The following is an 8,298-nucleotide window of genomic DNA, read 5'->3' as shown; positions in this document are numbered from 1 at the left end:
AAAAATACAAGAAAGTAACTTAGAACAGGAGACCCACCAACAACATGTTTGTCATCCGGCTTATGTGCCTCCACTGTATTAACAGCAAACTTAGTTACTACTCATGCTTGGAGAGAAGCTAAAATTAGGTAAATTATATACCTTACCCCTATAGCACTGGTCAGCTGTGTACCCCTGAAGTCTTCAAATCTGACATGTCTGTGGTTTTAATGTGTCCTCCAGATTTCATGTGTTGAAACTTAATCCAAAAATTCCTATGTTGTTTGGAAGGGAGCCTTTGGAGGTAATGAGGATAAGTCATCATGGCGGATCCTCTTTCTAAGGCGAGGAAGGAAGCAAGACCTGAGATGATCCCACCATGTGATCCTTCCACCATGTCATGCCACAGCAAGAAGGCCCTCACCAGATGCTGGTGCCATCTCATTGACGTCCCAGCTTCCAGAACCGTGAGCTAAAGAAACTTCTTTTCTTTATAAATTACCCAGTCTCAGGCATTCTATTAAGCAGCAGAAAACACATGAAGACATTTGTAAAAGCCTAGTAGTCACACTAAATGTTAGGAAACTACAGTCATTCCCTCTGGAACCCATTTCCACACATTCATTTCCTTAATCCTTACAACATCCCTTTGAGATAGGTTTTATTGGTTTGGGGTTTTGGTTTTTTTCTGAGAGACAGCCTCAGTCTGTCACTCGGGCTAGAGTGCAGTAGCATCATCATAGCTCACAGCAAACTCCTGGGTTCACGCCATCTCTTGCCTCAGTCTCCCGAGTAGCTGGGACCGCAGATATGGGCCACCATGCCCAGCTAATTTTTCTATTTTTTTGGAGACCAAGTCTCGTTCTTGCTCAGGCTGGTCTCCAACTCCTGACCTCAAGTAACCCTCCCACCTTGGCCTCCCAGAGTGCTAGGATTACAGGTGTGAGCCACCAAGTCTGGCCTGAGATAGGTTATATTACAAACATTTTAGAGTTGAGGAAACTATGGCAAAGAAAAGTTGGATGACCTGTCCAAAGTCGCAAAACAAGTAGGTAACAAGGATAGGATTCCAGCCCCTGTCCTCCAACACCCAGCCACTACCTGCTACCTCTTTCTGGGTAAAGTGCGTCTTCCCATAGACCTTCTTACTTGCTGAAGAAAGTTTTTGTTTGGTTTTTTTTTTGAGTCTCACTCTGTTGCTGGGGTTACAGTGCCGTGGCATCAGCTTAGCTCATAGCAACCTCAAACTCCTGGGCTCAAGGGATCCTCCCGCCTCCGCCTCTCAGAGTGTTAGGATTACAGGCATGAGCCACTGCACCCAGCTGCTGAAGATTATTTAAGCCCATAATTAAATTCTGATTAACAATAAGGACAAGGCTCCCCCCTTTACTGTTGACATCATATGCCAGATTGGAAGACAGCTTTTTTAGCCCAGAAAACCCTGCATCGTACTCATCTTGCTGCCGATGGAATTACAGAGCTGTCTGCCATTGAGCCTCTCTCCACAGGCCGCTCCCACGCCGCACTGCCATCTGCACTGTGTGAGGGCTAGGAAGCAAGCATGGCCTCTGGGTGCAGCAAAGTACGAGTCCAGATCTCTAGGCCGAAAAACATGTCCAGAGACATGTTCAGCCAACATCGTCACAGGGGGTAAAGATAAATAGAAAAGGGCACATTTACTGACACTTAGGGACTGGCTGGACAGGACCCTTGTCCTCTGACAGCTGCATCCACAGCTATTGCCCCAACAGACACAGGACTTTCCGCTTCCAGCATTCCATCTCTCCACCGTAGTGAGCGTCCAAACTGTTCCAGTCTCCTTGGACCAGGCGTCCTCAAACTACGGCGCGGAGGGCCACATGCGGGTGTTTTTGCCTGTTTGTTTTTTTACTTCAAAATAAGATATGTGCAGTGTGCATAGGAATTTGTTCATAGTTTTTTCAAACTATAGTCTGGCCCTCCAATGGTCTGAGGGACAGTGAACTGGCACCCTGTTTAAAAAGTTTGAGGCCCCCTGCTTTGGACCACTGAACATGCATGGCAGTCTTCTTAGCAGACAGACAGTTGAAAGACTCTCAGGCCCAACTATGTAGCCAAATTTACATGGGTTTAAACTGAACCACATCCTCAGAAAAACAGGTCACAGAAGCTTTAAAAGAGAAAAGGACAGAGAGCGAAAATGGAGCAACTGTTTCCACTTATTAATCCTCCTAGATTTTCCCATTTTAAGAAGGGTTTCCTGCCTATTTTGAGGGTTTTGAGGCATACTGTATGAAATGAATGAAAACCTGGCATCAAAATCATCATGAAAATCTAAATGCCTAAAGTTCGCAAACTTCCTAAATCTGCATTTTTCAATCCTATGTAGCAGCCAGACACTACCTGGACCTCCCTGTCACAGCCTTCTGAGTGGCCATTTTTTCCTCATTAACCCATAACCGGCTTGGTGGAGACCCGCCCTCTGCCGAGGCCTCCAGAGGAAGCAGGGACTCCCAGGAAGTGTCTCTGATGGAAATCTTAAACGTTCTATCAGTTTCAGCAGTATTTTTCCTTCTGAAGAGTGGAGTAATTAGTGGTGTTGAGACTTAGAAGAAAGGTTTTCTGTCACAGTGTGAAACAGGAGTTCCTTTTATTTCCTTTGGGCTAAGTATCTGTCAGAAAGGAGTTTAGCAGACACAGGGAGGTGCTGCTCCAGAGACTTTGCTCTCAGGAATCTGGAGTTGTCTGTTGGTTCAGCTCACTCATAGTTGAGTTTTATGCCTGAAGCAGGACATCAGGGAACGGGTAAAAAACAAGGAGGTGAGAACCCTGCCATGAGCTGTATATTGCACGTTGTGGCAGACCCCACATGCGGCCCTCAGATCCTGCCCCAAGGGAGAACTTGCTGTCCAGCCACGGCAGGGCAGTTAGTGGTCAGCCTCAGCCACCCTTTGCCTGCCTCAGCTTTCAGGCTAACACAACATCCTCCAGGAGCGGCCCTGGCCCAGGACTGAGCAGGGCGGGGGCGCACGGTGAGCCATCTCCAGGAGACACAGCATTCTTCTAATCCAGCTCCCCACAGGCTGCAGAGACTGGGCCAGGTCTGCATCCCAGCCTGCTGGGTCCGCTGCCAACTCAGCCACCTCCCATGTCCCCTCACGTGAGTTACTCCTCAAATACACTCACTGTCTCAGCAGATGCTTCCAAAGAACTCAGCCTGCAATTGTATGGCTGTCCCACACCCTAACCCGCTCCCATGGCTGCGTGCTATGTTTCCCCCCAAGGTTCAGCTTTCAAGTCTCTGGCTGGAAATTGTCAGATACAGAATGTGTAAATCAGAAATGTAGACAGCACCTTCCATGGGTTCTGGGGAGTTGGAACATTTTTAAAAAGAGCTGAGTAAAGACTTTTTCTTGACTAACAAATACAGCAATTACCCAGGTATGAGATGATACTAAAGTAAGCAAAGACTGAGAAGCCAAACTGTGTGTTGTTTCTCTTCGTCGTGGGGCAGCCCACGCATGGTGATTCTGCATCCCTCTGCAGCCTCTGCCTTCTCCCCACCACAGCCCCTTTCCCGGGAGCCGCGCACATTTGCTCATGCAGGCAAGCACTCACCAAGGCCAGCCTCCCTGCCTCACTGCCCTGGAAGTCTAGACTGAACTTGTACAACAAACAGGCAAGATGGCTGGGGCTTGCAATATTATACACACGGTTTTGATGAGATAGTCTTGGAAGGTTCATCTGTGCCTTCATCCTTAACTGTTCTTTAGTACATATTCTCTAGAAGAGGAAATGTTTTGACAAAAGCACCTAGAAAACATTTGTCACATTACAATTCAAAAAGCAAGGACCAATTTACACATCCTTTTCTGATCTTGCATCAGAATATGTTTCCCCACACCCTTGCCATTGTTGATAACTATCATCCTAGTTTGTGTTTGTTAATTGGACATTAGCTATTTTTAATTTTGAAAATGTCTATAATATACAGAAGTTTTTAGTGTTTTTTCTTTAAATAAGGCTTAGTGTTTCCATACACAAGTTCTAAAATAAGGAAGCACAATTTCTGGGCAGTAGCAGAACTATAGCAATGCCTGGAGGAAAGGAAGGTGCCTGAGGCCTTCTCCCAGTTGCAGAATTGAGGGGTAGTCAAAACACTTAGCAATCAAGACAAATTAAAAATAACACAATATATTTCTAAAAATAGAAATGAAAGCTAAAGTACCTAATGTGCTATCAAAATTTTAAATTAGATAGGACTCCACCCTGCACCAACTACATGCCTATCTGACTTCCCTCTAAGCAGGATCCTAGTCTTTAAAGGGACCCCTTAGCCACATTTGTGCAAGCCATTTGATCTAAGCCCTTCATTTGCTCACAGCACCATACTGTAGTTCAATGACATACCCACATCAAAGAACACAAGATAGTTTTTGGTTCCATATCCCAGGAGACGAGGGGCCAAGACATCACAGGTGTATCTACAAATCAGAGCAGGTTCTGAAAAGTGGCACTGGTCTTTCCTGGGGTGTGGGCATGCCTTCCAGTACCTTCTGGACTCTTGAGTTCTGTGGGAGAGGAACTGGCTCTTCCTCACAGTGACTCCACTGTGTGGCTGATGCTAGAGGGCTTTGAAAGGGAGAAGGGAGGACGTCTAAGAGTCATCAGCCCTAAGGTGAACTCAGCACACTGTGCCCAAGCTCCCTGAATCCTTCCCCCCACTGGGGCCCAATTCTCCCTGGGCCATCCAAGCGTGTTAGTTAGGAGGTGACATTAGTAATCATGCCTTGGGCGGGCTGGGCTGACTCTTTCATCCTGAGGACAGAGACAGAGCCTTCTGGTCCCTGCTTTTCTGACCACTTAGGGACAGCCACCTCAGGACCCACAGTTATTAATAATCCCAAATTCCTGCAATTCTCACATCTGGCCACAAACACAAAAATTGCCAGCACACCTCCTTTCCTGCTTCATCTGTCAGGGGCAGTCTGGGGAGCCCTCGGAAGCTCTGGCATCTGGTGGCCCTCACACCTCCACCCACCAGCTTCACTGGCAGTGCCAAACAGTTTCTCCAGAGACTGGGGTCCATTCCAGATCTTTCCTTTTCTAAAAGGCATCAGGCCCTGTGGGTGTTTTATTTATTGAATTAAGACCGAGGCTTCATGTTCTTAAACAGACCAGATAGTTTATTTTTCTTATGCAATTGTTTTTTAACTTAAGGATTTACTCATTTAATAGTTTTTTCTTAATAGAATGAAAAAAGTACTGTGCAAAGTAGGGACTTAAGACTCCCACAAAGTGGACAATGAGCCTTTTAAAATATTAACTAAAATACACGGGCAATGTAACAAGTGAAAAAATTAACAAAATGTTATGTACAACATAATTCCTTCTCAAAAAATGACCCTGAAATTACTGAAAGTGGGCTCTGAATGCTCTCTTTCTTGGTCTGGGTGCCGGATGCATCCATACTTTTCCATATTTTTGGAAAATTGTGCAATCTGTCAATGGAAAATTCAAAACTATACTTGGGATATACATGCAGCCAGTAAAAATCTGGAAGGAGACATCAGGCACGTAAAATACTGGCAGTGAGTCTCTCTGGAGGGTGGGATTTTCAAGGATTCTAATCTTCCATATACTGGTTTGACTTTCCTCAAACAAATGTTTACTTTTATACTTGAAAAAATTAAATGGTTTCAAGTTTGCAAATCGAGCCATCTTGGGCTGTAGGCGTCGCCCTCCCGCGTCCCGCCTTTGGTTCCTTCCAGAGACAAGCAGGACCCTGCGTCGCCATCCACACGCCTCGCCCCGCCCCGACCCCCCCACCCCCATCGACCCCCCCCCGGCCCCGCCCTGCTCTGCCCCTCCCCCCCCGCCTCGCCCCGCCCAGACCCCCCCTCGACCCCCCCGGCCCCGCCCTGCTCTGCCCCTCCCCCCCCAGGCCTCACCCCGCCCCGACCCCCCCACCCCCTCGACCCCCGGCCCCGCCCTGCTCTGCCCCTCCCCCCCAGGCCTCACCCCGCCCCGACCCCCCCACCCCCTCGACCCCCCCCCGGCCCCGCCCTGCTCTGCCCCTCTCCCCCCCAGGCCTCGCCCCGCCCCGACCCTCCCGGCCTCGCCCAGCCCCGACCCCGCCCCGACCCGACCCCGCCCCGACCCGACCCCACGACCCCCCGTCGCCTCCGCCCCGATACCGGCCCCGCCCAGCCCCGATCCCGGCCCCACCCAGCCTCGACCCGCCCCCCACTCCCGGCCCCGCTCGGCCCCGCCCCCAGCCCCGCCCCCGGTCCTGGTGGCCGCCGCCATTTTTCGAGTGGGGGGCGGGGACTGGCGAGCCGCCACCGCGCATGGACCCGCCGCCAGCGGCAGGGTCCAGCGTCGTCCCGCTCGCCTGCTTCCCGCCCGGCGTCCCCCCTCTCCCTCTCAAAGTCCCCTCGGCCCAGGGGTCCCCGCGCCCCCAGGGTAACCCCTGGCCCGCCTGGGCGTCCCCTTGCCCTGTCACTCGGCGACATAGAGGAGGCGGAGCCCGAGTTTCTGCCGCCGGGCGCCGGCTCTGCAGTTCAGGCTGGGATGCCACAGAGGCGTCCGCTGCCCAGCACCCCAAAAGCGAGACTTTTGAGCTCTTCCCCTCTTACATTTGCGCTGGAGTCCGGGAGCGAGAGCGTCCTCCTTCCCCGCTTCCAGAGTCGTGAGATCGTGCTAGCTCGAGGAGGCCTTTAACGACTCAGCATCCCCAGCTTGCAGTGACCTCGTGGCGCAATGGTAGCGCGTCTGACTCCAGATCAGAAGGTTGCGTGTTCAAGTCACGTCGGGGTCAAAGCTGGATTTTTTCATCAACTACAGATGAATTTCGGATTAAGTGTAATTAATGCCATAAATGAGAAATTAGGCTTCAGGCAATATCTGCTGCCTGTGTAACGTAGTGGAAAGCTCCGCTCCTTTTTCCTCTTTGGGAGTATAAACGTTCAGTTGCCGCCGGAGAGTGCTTGCTGGTGAACTGCGGGAGGCGCCGCGTCAAGCCTCAGGGTGACCCGGAGGGAGTCGGAGCCCACTCCCCGCCCGCCTGCCCTCACTCCCGTCTCCTCAAGGCCATGTGCACTTCTTCCCTCCCGGAACTCACCTGGCCCTCGCCTGGAAGGGGTCTCTGTAGCCCCAGAGGTGGGCTCTCCGCCCTGAGAAGGACCAGTGTCTTTTGTACGTGTGTCTCCTTGCTTGCCTTCAACTGCTCTTCTCTCCTGCCACACTTTGAGGGACGCGGGTGATGGTCTCTCCGGTGGTTTCTCTCACACTTGAACTGTCACCCCACTCTCAGAAGGCCTATGAATTCAGCCACAGCTATAAGGCCTGGATATTCACTTCAGTGTTGTTTGTTAATAGTTTTTTGTTTTTTAATCTCTACTTGTCTATCAGTGGAAGGATGCATAGAAAAAAAGCAAACTGCATAAAAATTTTACACACAAACTATACTATATGTTAATAAATAACATATTTAATATGGATTACAATATAGATAACAATTATAGATACCAGCTCTAGGGTAGTAGATACCTGTGAGGAATGAAGAAGATGGGATGGAGGTGGATTCTTACTTTTTTTTCTTTGTATTAAACATAGCCAGAACATTAATGTTAAATCTGGTTAGAGGGTTCATAGTATTTAATATTATGAAACATGCGTTTCAGGTCTGAATTCACTCCACCTGCATGGTCCAAAACCCCCAGGCAAAGAAATTGCAGTTTTTTAGGTTAGTAGGCCCCACAGCTCACTGACAGAAGTTGAGGTAAATTCTCTCTGAAAGGAATGCACCCTCACAACAAGCCTTAGTTTTCCCACATATAAAGTCGCAGTCGAAATTTACTCAAAATAAATTTTAAAAGAAAATAAAGAAGTTGTATGAGTAAGAAGCAGCAAAAATAGTAGACAGTATATTCAGACCCATAGACTCCAGATAAGGAGATTATCAGATACAGAATGCACTGTGGATATGTTTAATCTATTTTTTTAAAGAGGGGACAAAAAAATTGATCACAGAACAAGAGATAATAAAAACGACCAGGTTGGTAGAGGTGGCTCACCTCTGTAACCCTGGCACTCTGGGAGGCCGAGGCCGGTGGCAGACTGCTCAAGGCTGGTTCGAAACCAGCCTGGCAAGAGCGAGACCCCGTCTCTACTATAAATAGAAAGAAATTAATTGGTCAACTAATATATATAGAAAAAATTAGTCGGGCATGGTGGCGCATGCCTGTAGACCTGGCTACTGGGGAGGCTGAGGCAGCAGGATCGCTTGAGCCCAGGAGATTGAGGTTGCTGTGAGCTAGGCTGACGGCATGGCATTCA

The 8,298-nt window shown here is 49.3% G+C and overlaps 1 non-coding gene across 1 annotated transcript; it reads left to right on the top strand.

Moving 5' to 3' along the window:
* Positions 1–6,706: 6,706 nt before the first annotated feature.
* Positions 6,707–6,778, top strand: TRNAW-CCA (transfer RNA tryptophan (anticodon CCA)). The gene has a single exon. It is a non-coding gene; the product is annotated as a tRNA-Trp (tRNA).
* Positions 6,779–8,298: the final 1,520 nt, after the last annotated feature.

Source organism: Microcebus murinus, chromosome 18 (assembly GCF_040939455.1).
Source record: "Microcebus murinus isolate Inina chromosome 18, M.murinus_Inina_mat1.0, whole genome shotgun sequence".
Classification (NCBI taxonomy): domain Eukaryota; kingdom Metazoa; phylum Chordata; class Mammalia; order Primates; family Cheirogaleidae; genus Microcebus; species Microcebus murinus.
This window is presented reverse-complemented; position numbering and strand designations above follow the sequence as displayed.